Genomic DNA, 7,932 nt, shown 5'->3' with positions numbered 1-7,932 from the left:
AAATGTAAACAAACACAGTGTAAAGAAGTTATTGATTATCAATGATGGCAGCACCAATTAATATAATAATTAATTAAGTATTGTTGTTAATAATAATAATAATAATAATAATAGTTGTTCTCCTTCGGTTCTGGAGTCAGAGGTATCTGCAATGAGAGAGAGAAAGAGAGAGAGGGACTATGGGAGAAAAGAGACACGTCAATAACATAGTTTTTGACATTTATTAAAAAAAATAAATGAGTGGGGGGGGGGGGGGGCAGAGAGACAGAGAGAAGTGGAAAAGTGCTCTGTGGATGATGGGAGTTTCCCCTGCAGTCTAGACCTATAGCAGCTTAAGGGATGGTTCAGGACTCACCTGATCCAGCAAGGCTTTATCAAAAAGGAATGTTTTAAGTTTAACCGTAAATGCACAGAAGTTGTCTGCCTGGTAGCTGAATGCTCTACCTCCTCTTCTACTCTTACAGACTCTTGGAACCACAAGAGAGCCTTTTTTTTGGGAATGAAAACACCTACTGTAGATGCTTGAGAGAGAGTCTGAGCCAGGGACAGTAAATATGGTTGAGGTTCCATCAATAAGGTGAGTAATAAAAAATGTGATACCTTACAATATACTGTGATGTTAACTGTGTTCTGAGAATGTTTTTGAAATCTGTGGGGATTTATGTAGATAACATTTATTTGACAACTTGTACCATTTCTATTTGGGGGGGCAATTCACGGCTATGCTCAGTATCAAATTCTAAATCCACATTAAAAAATTGAGGAGTAAAAAAATATGAAAAGATGAGGAGGGGGGTTGATTTTCATGTGATTTTTATTGTGTTGTAGACTGGTTTGTTTTAAATGTCCCCCAGGCAAAATGGAACGTGCGTAACTTGTAGTGACTACAGTATCAGTATAGTGCCTGGAAAAGATAATTTTGGATACATGCCTCGAGCTGCAACTGACAACTGACACAGAAAGTAATGCATGTAAGACACATTGTCATCATCCACAGGGTCTCCTCCTGTGTCCTTTCACCTCCCCTCTATAATGTGTATACTGATGACTGCCGCAGCTGGCATGACAACAGATTACTTTTCAAATTTGCTGATGACTCTGTGACAGTCAGTCTCCTCCATGCCTTGGGATGATTATTAACTATGATCTCTCTGATGTTCCTGATGATGGCTGTTTGTATTACAGATAGCAAGTGGCTGATCCCTTATTCAGTAGAACATGTACTTGTACAATGTAACTTGTACAATGCTCAATGATATATATATCCATTTCAGATTTCTGCAACATACCTTGTAATTTTATCCATAATTAATTATGAAAATAAATCCAGTTTATGATTTTTGATATATGACAATTTGATTGTGACTGATCATAATTCAAGGTCAGCTTTAATTTGCCTCAATTCAAGATACTTTAAATTAAGTTTAAAGTGAGAATGTCATCGTAGAAATCCTGAACTTGAATTGTGACTAATGAAGCATTGTGTTAGTTCATGCAGGACACAGAGTCATGTGCTCAGCTACCGATAGGTTTATGGGTACTCGTCAGTCACCCACCAATCACAGCCCATTCTCTCACCAAATTGGTCTCTTTAAATACGACCTCATCCTCACTGATCCCTGCTCAGCTCTAACACTTTTAGCACTGTAATGGAAATGTTACATTTTTGTATGTATGGTGGCTTAAGAGACTTGAGTTTTATGGCCTTGAGAAACCACAACTTTATGGTATCTTTTAGTATCTCTGATTGGGATCAAACAACTGGGTTCTCACAGGGGGGGTCATCCACAGAACATGTAAACAAAAGGACAGGATGTCTCCTCCAGTGAGTGAAACTAAAGAAGGGTAATATATACCTTTGCATGCTTAGTGGGAGGGGGCTGTGAGTTATAAGAACACAGATTATCCTATGTTCTTTGCTCATTTGTGTATGTCAATCAGGTGATGTGTACTAATGAGTCCATCTGAAGATGCTGAATTAAACTTATAGAAAGAAGTGTTTGACTTTGTGCTTGTTTCACAGAAATTGCCGCCGCAGCAGAGAGTACAAACACGGTTGTGGTAAATTATCTTAACCAAAGTACCTTGCCTGCTACGCCCACTGGGGGGTTCTGCATATGTTCCCTGTCTTAACTTAGCACGCTGCTCAGCTAACCAGGGAACATCCAAAGAATGGAGCCTTCAGCGCCAATCATAACTGTGTCCCCATTGGCAACAAATGGGTAAATCATAACAAAGGGTTCCTGACTGAACTCGGAATTAAATGGTTAATATCTGAAACTATAATAGTTCAACTGAATTGTAGTTATCTAATGTTATTTTAATGCTACCATTACCTGTCTTGACATGTACCGTAGATGCTTGAGAGAGTGTCTGAGCCAGGGACAGTAGACATCACTGAGGTTCCATCAATAAGGTGAGTATTGAAACACATGACATTCTACAATATACTGTGATGTAGATTCTCAGAAAGTTACAGAAATTTGTGGGGAAAAATTGTTTGCAGATGCTATGAATGTCGTGTTAATTTCTGACACTCAGTTCACATTTATAGAGTTGGCTTGTTTTGTCAAGAAACCATCCATGTAAAATAAAAGAACATGGAAGAAATTATTTATCATGTATTGCTATATTTATTTCTTTATCTGAATTCTCTGAATTTTTATCAGAACTAGTTCTTAAAACAGATCAAATCATTATAGCCGGTGATTTCAATATTCATGTAGATGTTGCCAATGACAGCCTTAGTTCAGCATTTAAATCAATAATAGACTCGATTGGTTTCACTCAACATGTGAATCAACCGACCCACTGCCTGAATCACACTCTTGATCTTGTCCTGACATATGGCATTGACATAGAAAATATAACAATATTCCAACAGAACCCGCTTCTGTCTGACCATTTTTTACTTACATTTGAATTCTGAATTGTTAATTACGTCAATTCTGGACGGAAAGTCTATTACAGTCGATGTTTATCTGACAAAACTGTTCACAAATTTAAACAACTGCTCCCCTTCTCACTTCCCTCTCAGCCATGTGTCAGTACAATACAAGAAGATTATCAAAACCTTACTCCCACACTAGTTGATAACTTTGTAAATAGTACTGCAGCCTCACTAAAAACAGCACTTGAAGCTGTCGCCCCATTAAAAAAGAAGAAAGTAAGTCAGAGGAGATTAGCTCCGTGGTATAATTCCCAAACGCGCGTTCTAAAACAGACATCGCGGAAGCTAGAAAGGAAGTGGCGTTCCACCAATCGCCAAGACTTCCACCTAGCCTGGAAGAATAGCCTTATAAATTACAAAAAAGCACTTAGAAATGCCCAAACCTCTTATTATTCATTACTAATAGAAGAAAATAGGAACAACCCCAGGTTCCTCTTCAGCACTGTAGCCAGGCTGACAGAAAGTCACACCTCTACTGACCCATCTATTCCTCTAGATCTGAGAACCAATGACTTCATGAGCTTCTTCGCTAATAAAATTACAACCATCAGGGATAAAATCCACCACCACCTCCCAGTGAATAACACGGATACATTGTCTGGTCCTGAAACCGTAGCACCAGATTTATGTCTAAACAAATTTTACTCTATTGATCTTCCTGAACTGACCTCGTTAGTTTCATCATCTAAACCAACTACTTGTCAGCTGGACTCTGTTCCAACTAGACTTTTTAAAGAAGTCCTCCCCCTAATTGACAGTTCCATTTTAAATCAGATTAATATGTCTTTGCTAACCGGCTACGTACCACAGGCTTTTAAGGTAGCCGTTATTAAACCTCTGCTTAAAAAGCCTACGCTTGATCCAGAGGTTTTAGCTAACTATAGACCCATATCCAACCTGCCCTTCATTTCCAAAATCCTAGAAAAAGCCGTTGCTAACCAGCTGTGTGGTTACTTAGATAGTAACGGTTTATTGGAAAAATTTCAGTCAGGATTTAGAACCTATCACAGCACAGAAACAGCACTATTGAAAGTCACTAATGACCTTCTTATGGCATCAGATGATGGACTTGTCTCTGTCCTCGTCTTGTTGGACCTTAATGCAGCCTTCGACACAATAGATCATAAGATTCTGCTACAGAGATTAGAACAACATATAGGAATTAAAGGAACAGCACTACACTGGTTTAAATCATATTTATCAGATAGATTCCAATTTGTTAATGTTAACAATGACTCCTCCATGCACATGCAAGTTAATCATGGAGTTCCACAAGGTTCTGTCCTTGGACCAATACTGTTCACCTTATATATGCTCTCCTTAGGCAACATTATCAGACAGCACCACATATAATTCCACTGCTATGCAGATGACACCCAATTGTATATTTCCATGAAGCATGATGAATCTAATCGCCTAGTTCAACTTCAGGAATGTATCAAAGATATCAAGGCGTGGATGACCCAAAATTTTCTACTTTTAAACTCAGACAAAACTGAGGTTGTTGTAATTGGCCCTAAACATCTCAGACAAACACTGTCTGACCAGATAGTCACTTTGGATGGTGTCAGTCTGGCTTCCAGCTCCACTGTGAGGAACCTTGGAGTGTTGTTCGACCAAGACATGTCATTTGACCCCCATATTAAACTAGTGTCTAGGACGGCTTTCTTCCATCTGCGCAATATTAACAAAATTAGAAACATCCTGTCTAAGCAGGATGCTGAAAAACTAGTCCACGCGTTTGTAACCTCTAGATTAGATTACTGCAACTCTCTATTAGCAGGATGCTCCATGAAGACTGTTAAAAGTCTCCAGTTGGTCCAAAATGCTGCAGCACGAGTGCTGACAGGAACTAGAAGGAGAGATCATATCACTCCTGTCTTAGCTTCCTTACATTGGCTCCCGGTAAAATTTAGAATAGAATTCAAGATCCTGCTCCTCACTTTTAAAGCCCTCAACAATCACGCCCCCTCATATATCAAAGAGCTGATAACACCTTATTATCCAAGTAGATCACTTCGTTCCCAAAACACAGGCTCTCTAGTGGTTCCAAGAGTCTGTAAGAGTAGAGCAGGAGGTAGAACATTTAGATATCAGGCTCCTCTCCTGTGGAACCAGCTCCCACTCTGGGTTCGGGAGGCAGACACTGTCTCAGCATTTAAAGTAAAACTAAAAACCTTCCTCTTTGACAAAGCCTATAGTTAGGGCTGGATCAGGTGAGTCCTGAACCATCCTTTAGTTGTGCTGCTATAGGTTTAGACTGCTGGGGGAACTCCCATCATGCACTGAGCACTTCTTCACTTCCCTCTGTCTCTCTGCCCCCCACACCTGTTTATTTATTTATTTATTAGTTTTAACATGTCATCATGTCAAAGTGTCACTTTGTCCTCCCATAGTCCCTCTGGCTCTTCTCTCTATCTCGTTTCAGATAACTCCGGCACCGGGACTACAGGACAACAACGACCACCATCACCATTGTCTTCATTTATTACAATAACTCAGCAATTCATTAATATATCTAGTCATGTTGTAGATCTATACATTGTTATTGTTATGGTTAGTCTTGATTTTGATGGTGCCAAATTGTTACTGGTCTCTCTCTCTCCACCTCATCTCTCTCTTCTCTCCCCCGCTTTCCAACCATCTCTCCTTTCCTCCCCCCTTACTTTTCTTTCCTCACCCCAACCGGTCGAGGCAGATGACCGCCCACATTGAGCCTGGTTCTGCCAGAGGTTTCTCCCCGTTAATGAGGGAGTTTTTCCTCTCCACAGTCGCCTGTGCTTGCTCATTGTGGGAACTGTTGGGTTTCTCTATGTTAATATTGTTTTAAGGTCTTGACCTTTAAATGTAAAGTGCCTTGAGATAATGTAAATTATGACTTGGCGCTATATAAATAAAATTGAATTGAATTGAATTGAATTTACCATTTGCACATTCAGTATGGCCAGAGGCATTATGTTTTCAAGTTGTCCATCCATCTGTCAGTCCCATTCATGTGAATGCGATATCTCATGAACAACTACGTTATGTTAGTCAAAGGTCAAAAAGTCAAGCTCACATGGCTTTGCATTGTTTTGAATATAATTTATCAAGATTGTCCAAAGGAAATATAATTACATGTGGCACAAACATTCATTTGGACTCAATGATGACTTGAATAGAATTCAGTTGTCAAAGATCAAATGGCAAGGTCACTAGGACCTCACAAAGCACACTTCTTGCCTTGTATATGTGATATATCCGAAATGCCTTCAGGGAATTCTTTCACATTTGCCACAAACATTCACATGAATTTGGGTTTCATTTTGGTAGCCAAATGTCACAGTGTTCTCACAAAGTATGTAAATATTTTTCCTTAAATTGATATCTAAAGATCAGCTCATGGGAATGTCGTCAAACTTGGTAAAAATATTAAATTCAATTCAAAGATGAAGGGTTTTATTCCATTCGAAGTTAAAGGTCAGAGTAACATCACTGTGAATGTGATATGTTAGGACTGTCAGTAGGGAATTTCATTATATCTGGTAACTTCGACTGCTTGAGGGAATTTCTTATCAACGTTACATGAGTTGTCACTTGGATTTCAGCCCTCTAGCTGGTCAGGGGCCTAAACAGGGTTTGCAGACTCTTGGTTCTGGAGCTTTTTGGAAAAATTACAATCCCTTTCAGGGCCTTCCCAAGGGCCTAGGAGCCCCAAATTTGACCCACTGGTCACGATGGGCTCTTTGAGCCTGCATAACTGATTTTCACCAAAACTGCAGAGGGGCCCAGGTGACCTTTGTGACTTTTGGTATCAATTAAGCCCATTTCTGAAGTTCCATTTTGATAGCAGCACCTCATAGTAATGGTTAATATTTACCAGTGTGTTAGGTGAATGTGTATATGTGCTCAGGAAACTATTTGTAATACGGTATGTTCTTGTAGCGTGAAGTAATGTTGATAATTACATGACGACGATTAAGCTAACATTAGGCACATTAATCTCCTGCAATGCTAACTGTGCGTCGTCTGTGGAATAGTAGTACACCGTGGCTGTGGAGAAACTATTGGCTATTCTATATTTGCGTTACTGAGTGAGTATAGTGTTCTTAATTGTGAGTTGCAATATATTATCAGTGTTGGGACCTGGTATCTGTGAACCATAGTTGGGCCTACATGTGTAGTCAAAAGCCTGACCGCATGTCTCCTTTGCTCTGGAGACAAAGTAGAGCTTCCAGAACTCAGTCTCCCAGGGTGCTTCATCTTCACACATAGGTGGTAAAACTGCTCCTGGAGACAACTCTCAACCACTATTGGTCACTGTGTGCCCCATGACCCACGAGGTCACCAGGCCAATATTAGCCGAGTTTCCCCTCTCCTCGCCCTCTTCTCTCTTCGCTTCTTCTCTCTTCTCTTCCCCTGCTGACCTCTCCTGGAGGAGTAGGGTCTGGCCCTGCTCTCCCAGCCAGGGAGACTTCCTCCCTCCACAAGCTCCTCAACTTCCAGCAGACCTGCCTGGAGCAGACTGCTAAAAAAACCTTCCAAAGGCAGCGACGCGAGAGCCTTCCTAAGAACTTCAGCACAACTGGCCACGACACAAGGTCTGACCAGCAAGTGCACAACATTAATGGTGCCCCCGTGTGAGGGAAAGTCATTAATACCAACATTAATGATGCCCTGTGTGAGGCAGAGTACAGTTGGCAATAATTCATAATTATGCAATATTGAAAAAGAAAAAAAAAACTGAAATAAGTGGAATCCTGAATTTTCAGTCAAGCCAAAGTTTGAATTGAATTCCACTAGTCTGCCACCGGAGTAGACATTCAACCGTACTTACAAACAAGTGTATTGTGGTGAAATTGTATTTGTGATTGAACCCTTTATTAATAATAAATTATTAATAACAACCATTCTAAGTCCTCATAGTGTTACACTTAAAGCTTGCTATTGGTGCTAATAACTCCAATTGAATATTCCTTGTCAAATTTTAAGAATGTCTTTTA

The 7,932-nt window shown here is 40.0% G+C and overlaps 1 long non-coding RNA gene across 1 annotated transcript; it reads left to right on the top strand.

Annotated features, from left to right (window-relative positions):
* Positions 1–2,036: 2,036 nt before the first annotated feature.
* On the top strand, positions 2,037–5,672 carry LOC138406051 (uncharacterized). Its single transcript, XR_011239722.1, has 3 exons — positions 2,037–2,222; positions 2,358–2,416; positions 5,379–5,672. It is a non-coding gene; the product is annotated as an uncharacterized lncRNA (long non-coding RNA).
* Positions 5,673–7,932: the final 2,260 nt, after the last annotated feature.

Source organism: Paralichthys olivaceus, chromosome 2 (assembly GCF_024713975.1).
Source record: "Paralichthys olivaceus isolate ysfri-2021 chromosome 2, ASM2471397v2, whole genome shotgun sequence".
Classification (NCBI taxonomy): Eukaryota; Metazoa; Chordata; class Actinopteri; order Pleuronectiformes; family Paralichthyidae; genus Paralichthys; species Paralichthys olivaceus.
Note: the sequence above shows the minus strand (reverse complement) of the source record. Positions and strands in the feature narration are given on the sequence as shown.